This window comes from Alligator sinensis, unplaced genomic scaffold, assembly GCF_000455745.1.
Source record: "Alligator sinensis unplaced genomic scaffold, ASM45574v1 scaffold131_1, whole genome shotgun sequence".
NCBI lineage: Eukaryota > Metazoa > Chordata > Crocodylia > Alligatoridae > Alligator > Alligator sinensis.
Window position 1 is genome coordinate 1350776 of NW_005841830.1, and position 13931 is coordinate 1364706.

The 13931-nt window shown below is 40.5% G+C and overlaps 1 protein-coding gene and 1 pseudogene across 15 annotated transcripts in view; both read left to right on the forward strand.

Annotated features, from left to right (window-relative positions):
* Positions 1–13931, forward strand: part of NRXN1 (neurexin 1) — a 1211846-nt gene that overhangs the window by 403809 nt on the left and 794106 nt on the right. The gene's annotated exons all lie outside the window — the stretch shown is intronic.
* The window catches only part of LOC102370994, a 3400-nt pseudogene continuing 391 nt past the window's right edge, over positions 10923–13931 (forward strand).

Sequence of the window (13931 nt, forward strand, 5' to 3'; positions counted from 1 at the left end):
AGCAGCACCCTGCTGAAACCCTCTGTGCAGATCAGGGCCCGGGCCCCCCAGGAAAAGCTCTGGGAATGATCAGAGAGCTGGGGAATCAAACCGGGAGCTACATGTCAATATCAAAGCAGTCCTTCCACCCACCCCACTTCCCCTCTCTCTTCTTACTTTTTGTTTCCCTGCGAGCCTAGCTCCAAAACTCTGAAATTCTCCAAAACATTTTGGAAATGTTTCGGAGCCTTCTGATTCAATTTAGATGTGGTGTTTTGGGCACTGAAACACCTCCAAAATGAAACAGCTGCCAAAATTTCACACAGCCCTAATAAGTAGATTGATGATGCTAAAGCTAGCAACTACACTTAGAGAACAAATTATTAATGGTGGAAAAAGGGGATAGTGGCCAAACATGAAAACTGCCGGATCCTTTTATATTACAAATGTGTGGAGAACTTTCTGCTCTTTGGTTTAGCAAATAGTTGTTTCTTTCAGTTGAGATCTTGTCAGTCTTTTTCTCCCCACATTTTTCAGCTTAAGCTGAGTGTTATTGTTGAAGTTTTTTGATTTTTATTTGCTTTAGTTTTAACGGGCATAAAACTCTGACATATTACCCCCAGGAAAATGTATAACTGAGTTCTAAAATACTTCTTTTGGCATTCTTATTTAATTAAAGCAGTAATTAAAAGTTGTACCTGACAAATGAATTAGTCATTTGAATTAATTATCCAAGTCTTTTGACATTAGAAAATTTTCTTAGGAGGGGTATGATTCAAATATGACTGATATTGTGTTGTGTTTTTGTGAATAACATTCTACAAGACATGAACAGATTTACTATACTAACTTGAAAATAATATTCTGTGGAAAGTATACCTGCTCTTATTTTTCATAATATTGTTCCTCCCTATCCATTTCCCTCTTTGGTATATCATATCTAAATTCTGTGTTTTATGTTCTTAAGGGCATGGACTTTTCAATTTACCTTTGATGTAAAATACCTGATGTATTTTAGGTATGGTGACCATCCATTCCGTTTTTCCTGAGACAGGCTCAGATTTTGGTGGCTGGTCCCAGGCATGGGGCACAGATTAAAATGAATATCCCAGGGATAGGGTGCAGTCTGAGAGGGAAGTGGCATGGTACCCCAGGAAAAGCAGCCAAGCAGGCTGCCTGTTGCAGCATACCACTGCACCTCCACCTCTCCCTGCAGCATGCCTCTTACTTTTGAAGGAGAAAAAGAGGGATGGGGGGAGAGGAGGCAGTGCCCCATATGTCTCATATTTCCCACTGAGATGGATAGTCACCCTACTTTTGAGAGATTCATAAGTAACCAGACAAATTATCTTTTGTGACTACACTGACTTCAGTGGAATTATGGCTGTAGAGAATTTGGTCCAACAATGACAATAAGTTTTTTGGACCTCTAGTATCATCACAGTCCAACTATTTATTTTTACACATTGTTAATCCTCCCATTTTAACAGAGTTACTTCAGGATTCTATAAAAGCTCTGTTGACAGCATCTCAGTAGGGACACTTCCTTATAAAGAATTATTAACGATTTGGTGACTTCTGAAGAAATAAGAACCAGTAGGTAATACTAGTTGGGTTTTTCCCTGCACAGGTTTTGCCCCAGGTACCAACTCTGCTTGTTATTCCACTGGGTATTATAAAACCAGGGTGCAAGTACAAGTCTTGTTTTTCCAAAACACTGACCATTGACATGGGAACAGCTGAATACTTTGGAAAATCAGTTAATTTGTTTCTGTAGTTTAATTTAAATCAATCTTGACATTGATCACATTGACAGTTACCTGTAATAATTCATGGTTCAGAATTGGTCCAGATCACAATGCTTTTACAAATTGAATGGAGATGTACCCAAATGTTGGGCCCCAAGCCTGAAGTGCCTAACCACATTCACCTTTTTCTTACGAATTACTGCAATTTTAAAATGTTGTGCGTGTCCCCCCAAATTTTTAGGAACTGTGGCACTCCTTGTATTATAGTTCCCAATAAATCTGTCTTATTCCTGGTAAATTTAACAGTTTGTAAATACTGATTTAAGTTCATTCATTTCTAAGAACCATTTGTAGTTTTCTGAATTCTGAAATTAAATAATGTTATGAGTGTCCTTTTTAATTTACTAAATGAAAAATGAGTGCTACTATTGCTTAAAGTAAGATAATTCTCATTGAAGCAAAACTAATATATTGTTAATTTCTTAATATGCAGGGCATACTCTAATTTGTTGCATTTTCAATTGCATGGATTGTAGACAGAAAAAAAATGGATACACTGAATATCAATTTATAATCTTAGTCCTTCAATCCATTCATTTTTTTCAGTAGGGTTTAAGAATCCCTTCCATAGTAAGTAAATTAGATTGACCTTAGTTGAGTTTGTATTTCTGTTTTCAATAAACATAGTTTCCACTTTTTTTTCTGTAGGACATAAATTGAAAAAAAACTTCTGTTTTGTTGAGAACTAATTCAGGTATTCTGGGGCCTCTCCCATAGTTACTGATTTAATGAGAACCCAGAGCAGACAGAAAACAGAAACAGCTATGCCTACCTGTGCCTCTCAGCAGGAGCTGCTATGTTGCAAGTCTAATCTCAGAGAGACAGGAAAGAAAATGAGAGAGATGAAAAGTCAGGCTGAGGGGAAAGAAACTTAAAATTATTAAAGGTAAGGCTGGTCTAACTGCTTATGGGCAGAAAACTTCCCTTCCTACTTAAAATAAAATTTGCATAAGAATCTTAATCTTAAGAAATAAAGGCTTTATGTGTATTGTGAAAACATCTGAACCATGTTATATGAATTTTGAAATAATAATTATTATCATTATTTTGAAGAATATTATATTAAAAAGTCCTGGATTTGCTTTCAAATATCTAATCCTCACTGTTTCTCCCTACTTCCTCTTGCTTCTTAACAGTAAATTATGATCTTGCTTTAAGGACGTTCAGCATTTCGTTATGAAAACTAACGTCCCAGCTATGCGGAGATTTGTGTACACATTGATTTTAAGCAGATGAGTGGTCCCATTGGTTTCAGTAGAATTGTTTGTATGCTTATAAAGGTCACCACAAGAATAACTATTTTCAAGAACTGAGTGTCAGAAGAATAGTCCTGCAACTCATTGCTGCTGCTCCTAAGGAAAAAGATGTTCTTGTGGTTATGAGGCAAGACTGGGACTTGGGAAATATGATTTCCGTTCCTTGCTCTGCCACGTCTGTGTGTCCAATGACTTCTCAGGTCAGATGAGTGGCTTGGGATTGGTATGTAGACCAGACTGGATCCACATTCTGGATCCAGTGCATGACCTAGAGTGGCTGAAGTTGGTGCTGCATGCAGCATGGTCCTGTCCTGGCTGCTCCAGGGCTGTGTTGCATGACTCCAGAATGGCCACCATATGCTCTGGGGCCACTCTACTGCTCTGAGATATGAGCTGGAGTGGGTGTCACATGCAGTGTCTAGGGCCATCTGGCATACCTTGTCCATGGGTCAGCACTCGGGGTCAGATACAGCTCCACAGGCCCACAAACTCTATCTCTGACACCCCGTGGTATACCCCATTCCTCAAAGTGACTATGAACTGGGCTGGAGTCACTACCTTCAAATATTATTAATAACACCATATTGACTCCGAGATCAAAATATACACTTTCTGAAAGACACTTAAATGTTCATTTGGCATTACAGTCATTTTTTATTTTCAGTCTAGTTCTACTGTGGATTATTCTGGGTTTTTTTCCCAGACAGCAGCACGCTCCCATTCCATTATGTACGATTGTTCTTTATTTCCTCTCTTGAAGAAATAAATGCATATAAAATCATATTTCATTGTGTAAAATGTAGCAAACAAAATAGTTTTACCACATCTATGATTTATAAAAAGGTAAATTAAATTTTGAAAATTGATGAAAAGCCAGTAAAAAAAATGCTCCTGTTTCTTGAAGTACTGGAACCTGAGGCCAGGTTATCCTCCAGATAAAAGTTGGTATAGTCTAATAGCTCCCAAAATCCAATTAACTACCTATGATTTTTCATGTAGTCGCATTGACTTTAGCTGGATCACAGGAATATAAAATAAAACTAGGTTAGCACAGTGAAGGTCAACGTTGGCAGCCCCCAACTGCAATTGCTTCCCAACGATAGGCCTTTTGAACTCTGCTGCAAAGGAAGTTCCAGATCTGGGAAGCACAGGTTATTATGCACAATGCCATTCACCATACGATCTATAAATAGAAAACATATTTCTTTTTTCCAAAGCCAAAGAACTATACAGAGTATATTGCTGTTCAGGATTTTTCCAGGGTCCATTTTGGGTGGTTAGAGAGGATGGGCATATAAAATCATCTAACATTTACATCTTGTTGTTACCAGTACAGTATTGTAGCAAATGAAGTCTGCGCAAGTGTCAAGGCAGATAAAGCACTTTCCAATCCTTTAATTCATTGGAACTACTTGATTATCTGGCACTTCTTACCTGTGACAGTTAAAGGTAAATCACAGACTGAATCTGTGGCTTCCTAGAAAACCGACAATGCTGCTTTGGCTGTCTATTGTGCCAGACTATTCAGAGATGCATGTCGTGTCATTTGAACCATAAGCCCCATGAGAGTGAGCCAAGGAATGGCACGTGATCTACATAGCATCTCAGACTAATGCCTTTTCTGTTTTGAGAACCTCTGGGACCCTATGAAGACTCTTTATGATCAATTTTCTAAAAAGAAAGAGTTGCTTGACTATTTTATTCTACAAAATGATTTTAAAGGATCAGGTTGTGGTGCAGCGGAAAATGCCACAAATCTGCTTTTTTGTTTTTACGCCTGCCTCTTTTTTCTTTTTTTTTTATTCATGGACTCAGAGAATCTAGTAATGGAAAAAGACCTGTTAAGTTATTCTGCAAAGCACTGAATGCCATCAGCGATAATACTTTCAATTCCCAGAAAAGGAGATGCTTCCTATTGCTGCCTGGCCCATTGCAGACTGAGGCCTTAAGCCCATTCTTTTGTAAAGGTGCCATTCTTTCATATATTTTATTCCTTTAGTACTTCATGAATATGAAAATCTCTGTGTGGATTTTCCAAGCCCCTAATTCTGTCAACACATGCTTAACAAGGAAAAAAGTCACTGTATTACTCCAGGCAATCTTCTCATTAAACTGATGAGTCTAGTTAAGGGCTATACTTAAGCTTAATTTTCTATGTGGATAGGGCCAAGCAGTGTTAGGAAAATCACATTTGCAAGTCATATGTGAAGCTCAGCCTACACTGGGCTTCAAAGGCATCCCAAGTTCAGATGGCCACACTATTCAATTCAAGAACATGGAGCACACTGTAGCATACACTTGAAAGAAGGTGTATTTCTGCAAGATACTATCTGAATGGTGGCCAAATTGTACCTGCTTTCTTATACAAGTAATTCCATCCTGGTGGTTTTTATTACAAGGAAAATGCTACACCTTCCCATCCTGCTTCATTCCTTTCAAACCCAACTCAGCCTCTTGAAAATATTACTGCTGCTACTAATAACAGTAATAATAATAAGCTGTTATGCATACAATGCTGATGCATCAACCTTCACCATGCATCCTCGGAAGGGTTATGATTATGCAGTGCTTATGTTAACAAGAGTTAATTAGGATCGGAAAATTATTCCTTGTTTGTCATTGTGTCCAAACTTTAGGATGTGTGCTAATCCCATAGTGGTACATAGTACCATAAAATAGAAAAAGATGCTCAGTTAGCGTGTTAATAGCTTATTAGTACTGGAAACAATGCTCTTTCTCAAACAAATTAATTAGTTAATTATGTATTTTTTTCTGATCAACTAACATAACATAAGTTTTAGTTTACAAAGTTTTTTTATTCCACAGATAAAATGTGTGAGCTGTTAATAGCAGCTCAGCAAAGCAGTTTGATTTTTTTTTAATGTTCCCTTCAATCTTTTTGTTCCACTGACTTTTTTCCAGCATTGTAACTCAGGACAATGGGACTATCTGTGAAACATAGGTATTGGTGAATGTGAGGAAAGGTAGAAAAACTTAACTAGGGGTGAATTGTGGCTTTGCCAGAAGCATTGAGCAAGGAACCTGGCATTGGTGATCTGTTCCTGGAGCAAACCAGGAAGCAGGTTTTATCTCCCTGCTCTGTGACTGCTTCCCAGACTGCCATTTGCTCTGAAATGGAAGTCTTATACTGGGATTACACTCTCTGGAGCCCTGCTTTTACTTGCTGCCCAGAAGCCTATAGTTCAGGTAGCCAGCAAAAGAGAGGCCACTATTTTATCTATATCTTGTATTAGTGAAAGACACATACATTACAGACAGGAACAAAGAACCTCCCAAGTTTTATTGTGAAAGCACCTGGAAAGCTATTGTATTTAAAAGTATGCATAATTCTAAGGTTATGATGCATGTGTGCTTTCTTGAAGCATTCTGCCATTGAAATTAAGTATATGGCTTTTTGCTATAGGAATAGGGAGATGTCTGTGTGCCTCTGAAGGGTAATTCTGTTTCTATACTGGGGGCACCTGTGCACCCAGAGGGGTAATGAATCATTCCTGAACTTTTGTCAGGTAACTCAGAGTTGGTTGCAAGATGCATTTCATTCAACCACTAGATGAAATAAAATTCTGCCCCAAATATTTTAGTCTGGCATAAGGAAAATGGAATGTGGACTGTTTGTAGCTGCCCAGTATAATACCCTGAAGGTATCTGAGGATCAATTTGAAGATGAGCTTTGAACCTACACCCTTGCATGTTAATTGATCGAATGCTCACCAAAGTTTAGGCAGACAAGATTCTTTGGGTGAATCTGATATCTTTTATTAGACCAACTTAAATACTTGGAGAACAATTTCTAAGCAAACTTTCGGGTTCAAAAACCCCAAATTTAGGGGAATTTCAGAATGGATCTCTGTTAAGTTGCCTTCATGGGTAATCAAACTGGTATCTTCAGGGTGCTACTTGTGTTCTCTAGAATACAGATCAAAACCCTTACTTGAGTTCTTTTAAATAGGTACAGGTACTTATGTGTTGTGTTTTTTCTTCATTTAAAAGGAACATCTTTAAAACTGTGATAAGCCTTTAACTTCTCTGTTGTGGTATTCAAAGTAATTATATGAAAGATATTATCATTATACAGTGAATTGCTCATGTAAGACTTTCCAATTTTCTTGTTAATGACACAACTAACCATAGCAAACAGGTCCATTTACTTTTTGGTTGTAGATGAGCCAGTAATAAGTAATAATATCTCTAAATAAATAAATAAAACCATACACCATCCCCACAGACCCTAACATGCATTATCCCATTTCTCCCTTTTCTTCCCCTCCTTTTCCTGCCCAGTCCCCACTCCCACCCATCTATTTTCTGAAACATGGCCTAGCTAAAAGCTTTAGAAAATAATCTCATCTGTAACTAAATAAAAGAAGGTGAACACAAGTGAAGGAATTGCATAGTCTCCAGGGGCTAGAAATGGGTTAAAATTGCTTTTCCAAAGTAATGGAACACTTTCATTTCTTGGTGTTTCCTTTTGAATCCATTAAATGTATGTGTGTTAGGGATGGAGAGTAGCGAGATAATGCTCATCCTGTTTCTTTCTGAGATAAGTGGCAGAGACTCTCAAACATTCAAATTAAAGACATTTGAGATGGGAATTAATAAATAAAAACACTTTCATTTTTTTTCTGTGCGTATCTATAAGTGTGTGATGATGAAGGGTGTACCTGAAAGCTTGCAAATAACTTTTTTTCTAACTATTTAGTTGGTCTAATAAAAGATATCACATCTACCTAGAGAACTGTGCCTCCCACACCCCTCCCCCCCCCCCTTAAAATAAGGGAATGGAGAAGTTGTAAAAAAGTTCCTCCTAATTTACCCCTGCTACTTCAATAGGTATGGCAAACGATTCTCCAATAATTATGCCACTAAAATGTCTGTTTTAACCAGGAAATGTTTGAGTATACAAGATATATAGCTTTTAGTTGCTTTTAGTTTGATTAGAAAATATGATGTCATATATAGTGGCTTTTTATGTGCAATAAATAATGTTGTAGCAATAGATAACCATATTGAGACTTGTAAATAGACACTATGGTTTTCCAACAACATATCTAAGAATAGGGAGTCAAATGTGTTTTAGCAAAATAATTTCCCCTTTTCTAATCCATTCAGGAACCCCTCAGTATTTAGGATATGCCCCTGAGGAAAAGCTGGATTTAATGGATAAGGGATAGTAGTAGAGACAGCATCATTTTCTCCATTAGCTCCATGGAATTTTTTAATAAACTGATACGTCATCTGTTTCTGCTACATAGAGAACTTTGGCCTGCAATGCTGTCAATCAATGCCTTTCATAAAAGTATACTTTTATATAAAAGTGTAATTTCAAAAATCATTGGTAAAGATGACTCCTCACAGTGCCAAAATAAACTTAACTCATGCTGGACTAATGTCTTATATAGGTTTTATTGCACATTAGGTTGACTGTATGTGTTATGTTGCTTAGGGTAAAATTTTATAAAGGGCTTATGCATTGTTCACATTTAGAGGGAAAATAGAGATATAATATAACATAAATGGTTACCTAGTGCTTATAATGGCTAAATGTACTTTTGTTTGGTTGGCTGGTTGTATTTTCTAATTAGGGCATGGAAGATGCAATACTATAGTACTTATAACTTCTGCAGACCACTTTAGGGTATGTTGGGGCTATCCAAAAAAGCTTAAGGATTTGAGGACAACACTGAAAATGTTTTACAACATGCACTATGCCTTTTATGCCCACATTATTCATCCACAAAATAGTCTGCAACAGGCCTTAAAATTTTCTGTGCGTTCTGGAAAGGAATTAAGCCTGAAAAAGCTACTGTAGAAGCAGCTGGTGATCGAAGGGTGTGGTCCTTGTATTGATACTTATGCAAATTACAGTGGCCCAGAATGACTGTGGCAAAGCAGAAGCCCTTCTTCTTATCTGTAAGTTTAGGAGAATGAATCTCTTCAAAATGTTCCCTGTAGATTCCATTACAAACAAATTCTGTTTGTGTTTTGTGTAGAGGAATAAAGATGGCAATGTATTTCTGCTTTATAACGTTTAAAATAAAATAAGCATGGCTTACAAAACTGCTTAGTTTCCTGAGTGTAGAGAATATGCTGTTCCTTTTTTACTGAATTCAAGCATTACTCTGTTTTGATGATACAGACCAGAGGTGAACAATCTTTTGCTAGTGCAGGCCACTATTTGAGACCTGCACCCCACCATGGGCCACAAGTCTACACCTGCCAGAGCAGTCACCTATCTGTACTTCCCCATCAATTCCCCAGTCTTAGATTAAAACTATTTGCAGACCATATCCAGGCCATAGGCCATTCAATGCCAACCCCTAGTTTCCCTACGACTAATAATTATTTGGGCATGATAATATATATATATATACCATGGGTTGGTAACATTTTTGGGCAGAGTACCAAAAACCCCCACATCCTTGACTCATAAGATGTTGGTGTGCTAGGGGCAGATGGTGGGGAAGCTGTGAGAAGCCCAATCCTTGTCATGTCAGTGCAGCTCCAGCCCCTTCCCCACATCTGTCTTGAGGTGCATGTGCACCTGCCACCAGCAATGAGCTGGGCCAGGGCTCTGCAGACCCCAGTGCAGCTGCTTGCAGCCTCATGGCTGCCCGCTATAGCCTGCTCAGGCTCTAGGTAGGCCCTTGCTGCCTGCCACGGAGTCTGGACTGCTCACAGATGCACTGGGGTCCAGCCCAGCTCATTGCTGGCAGTGGGTGCATGCATGCCATGTGGCAGACAGTGGGGAAAGAATCAGGGCTACAGTGGCACAACAAGGACTGGGCCCTTCATAGCTCCCTTGCTGACTGCCCTGGGGAGTTTGCGCCAAGCAAAACGCCTTTGTATGCCATGCTTTGGCATGCATGCCAGGGGTTCCCTACCCTTGCAATACAGCATTATAAAATACACCTTTTGTTTGGAAGAAATGTGTGATAGCTTAATACAGAAACTAAAGTTGTCAAAACTTGGAGATCCATTCTAGGATGGCTCATCATGACAAGCATCCTTGTTTTCTGATGCATTTAGTGGCTTCTCTGACTCACAGTGAGGTATGAAAGTTAAAAATGTGATGGCAGACAGATGGCTAGTTTCTGTGGTACAGGATGTGCATCAGCCTCTTTCTGCCACTATGAAATAGACTACATATGTGTGGTGGAGACATCTGGTCAACATCCACCTGATGGCACTGGGAAAAAAAGGTGAATTAACTGAGGAGTGGGCAGAGGTGGCCAAACCAGTAACACCGCTAACAATTTGGAAGCCTTTCATAGGAAGCAGTCTCATGAGTGCTACTCTTTTGACATGGATGTGATCTGGTATTGGGATCAGATACTGGTTAACATGTCAGTGCCTAGCAGTGTGTTTGGGTCGTCTCCTAGCCAACCAACTGCCAGTGAGAGCAACGTTTTGATGCAGGATGCAGTAACCCAGAGCAACCTTTATGATGCAAGCATCTTGGGTCAGAGTAGAACTTTGGCTCGGTGAAGATTTCTCTCTTCACCAGCTCATTTTCTCTGGTCTTCAGTTCGTGGAGGTGGTGTTGCACAGCGCTAAAAGGTGTAACATTACGGATGGACAAAAGTTAAGACATAGGGGACTGCCACTTCAGAGGTATTTCTGCTCAGAAGTTCAGCCCCTCTTTGATAAGTTCAGCCAGCTTTCAGAGGCCTAGATTTTGTCATCTCTCAAGGAAACTGCCAACCCAGTAACTTGGACAGTGTTCTCCTTTATCCTTAACATCTCTCTGTAAGTTCTTCTTGCTGAAATCCTCTTTTATGAACGTGAACAAGATTTGATCACAGCTTTCCTGAACGAGTGGAAACTATTCCATGACAACTTCTGAGACTTGGTTATAACCATGACAGAACCCAAGAGGGCTCAGTTCACTACTCTCTCAGGTCCACTGAGCAGTAATTTCTTGAGAGAGGAGGTGGCAGGAGCGGAGCAGCCACAGACCTGTGAGCCAGCAGTTCGCATCACACTTAATCTTTTTGAGCCTGATGATGAGAGGTTTCCAGAGATTTTCTACCCTGAGCTTCTTGAGAAAGCTCAAAGTGCTTCTCCAGGAGCCAAGAGGAAATACCCTGATGATTCCTTTGATGATGAGGAAAGAGAAAAACATGAAGTGGAAGCTCCTGCCCAGGAGTTTGAAGAGAACTATGGTGGCAAGAGACACAGGACAGACCGTTTGCAGGACTTGGTGGATATAGGATATGGGTATGATGAATCAGATTCCTTCATTGATAATTCTGAAGCATATGATGAGTTTGTTCCAGCTTGTCTAACTACAGAATATGGAGGATTTTACATCAACTCAGAAACATTGCATTTCCACCAAGCATCAGATTCAGAGAATGATTATTTTGAAAAGAAAAAGAAGAAATCTCCCAAAAAGCGGAAGTCAGAAGAAGGAGATGAGAATATGACAAAGAAAAAGAAGAAAAAGAAGAAGAAAAAGAAGAAGAAAGACAATTCTTATGACCAGAAAAAGTTGAACAAATCCAAGTTTCCTAAAGCTGGCTTCAGGGTGCTGAATGTCAGTGAGGAGGAGGAGAAGGGGGAATCTTCTGGAGTGCTGAGCATCAAGGAGGTGCTGCACAAATTTCAGAAGGAAGAGGAAGCTCAGACGAAGAGAGAAGAGCAGATTGTAAAACACTGCCCAACCGAACCTCCTGCCCCATTGGAAGGGTCTGATCCCTTGCTCTTTTGCCGTGCCAGTGACAATGCTTTGTCTGCTGCTGGTACAGACTCATTGACTGATCTAGACATTGAGTGGCTCCCCAGTGAGTCTACAGAAAAAAGCCCCTGTCATGATGCGAAAGATGGAAGTGACCCTTCTGGGATAAGTTTGGAACAGAAATTTAAACAGCCACCTTCCCTCCCAGAAGGACTACCCACTCCACTGGAAAGATGCATCAAGGAATTGATTCATGCTGCCATAGCTGCAGAAGACAAACAACAGTTCTTCACCCAGGATATCAATAATATCATAATGGATATAGAACTGCAGACCCAGGATCTGACCAGCCAGATCCAATCTGAAGTCTATACCTATCTGGCCACCTTTCTTCCTTGCAGCAAAGATGCTCTGGTCAAGCATGCCCACAAGCTTTATGAGTGGAGTGAATGCCTAAAGGACCCTCTCCAGAAACTGAAGGAAGTTATTGGCAGGGTAATTCCAGAACAGATGGCAAAATACCAGGAAGAATACCAAATTCATACCCAGGCCAAGTTCGCTAAGATGCTGGAAGAGAAAAAGGAAAAGAAGAAAGACTGGATTTGCTCTGAGGTGGAAGAAGACCAAAAAAAGGGAAGAAAGCGGATCATTGGACCACGAAAGAAATTTCAGTGGAACAAAGAAATCAGGGAGCTGGTTCGCCATGTGGTGAAGATCAAAGTGGACATCTATGAGCTTGACAAGAATAAGGCTCAATCTCTGGCAGATTATTTGAAGACTTTTCTAGAAACAGAAGTAAAACCCCTCTGGCCTAAGGGCTGGATGCAGACCAGTACACTGTTAAAGAAAACAAAGAGTGTGCATAGTCACCTGACATCCATCCTGGCAAAGAAGAAAATGATGGCTCCTCCAAAGGTGAAAGTGAAAGAATGTTCCATTAAGCCAGATAAAAATATGTCTGTTTCCTTGCCATTGACCCACTTGAATGATGCAGTTTCTCCATCTCTGGAGCCCCAGGGAGCAGGCCTGGGCATCAGGACCCAGACCAAAGAGCTCTTGGCTCTCAGCACATCCCAAGTACCTAACAGTGCTTCCAGTCTGTCTGCCATCAGTATGGGTGACTCCCTGGATGAAAACTTAATTCATGACCCAACCTCTTCGTTGGAAGCTGTCTCTAAAGAGCTGGCTGTGCTGAACAGCAGAGTGAACAGGAGCCCTGATTTCACCCTTCCCAGTCCACCAAAGCCTCCTTCAGAGAACATCATAACTCTTGTCACTTCAGAGAAGAGGAACTTTCCTAAATCCAGCTCTTTGCCTTCCTGGTCTCCTGATAGCTCTCTCCAGTCACCTCTCAATTTCCTGGATCAGCAGGCACTGGAATTAAAACAGTCCTTTCAAGACAAAAAGCCAGAAAGTTCCAGTTACAAGGAACTGCCCCTCCAAGCCTCCCCTAATAATATACTCTCCAGTGCATGCCAGGCCAACCAGAACCATCATAGCCTGCAGCAATCAAGCCATGAGCTCCAACTATCAACATCTGTGCCAGCCACCCAGGTGAAGGACTTTTACTCAAGCAACAAGCAGCAGAAAAATGTTGCATCTTCAGCTCCATTCATTGAACTGCAGAGCAGCAAGTCTGCCTCCCCAGTGCCCCAGTGCTTCCGCCTCCAGCAGGTCAATAAATCAGCTCCGAGATTCCATTCCTCTGCTTCATCAGATGGAAGCAGCACCCCAGCTGTGATCAGTTCTCCCAACACCCCAGGCTTTTCTGTGCCAACTCTAAGCTATATGGGGAAGCACTCAGCTAGCTCCAGCTCTTCAGAAGAATCCATCAAATCTTCTTTCATTTCCAGGTCCCTTTCTACACATAGAGCTTCTTTCAGCAGCTCCTCATGTGATGCATCTTCAAACCAGAGCTTCTCCTCAGGGAGCTTTCTCCCTGGCATGCAGACATGTTTCCCAGAACAGGCCCCCAGCTGCTCATCCCCAAGCTCCACGGTGAAGAAAACTCCAGTCTCCCAGAAGTTGATTCTAGTAGCACCACCTAGTGGACCAAATGGAGGTTCAAGTACGGGGACTCAGGGAGTAGCCAAGTTACTGTTCTACATGCAGCCACCTGTAGTTAGCAGTGCTCCATCTTCAGCCTCTGTTCCAAAAGAAACTAGTGGAGCCATGCTGCTAAACCGCTCT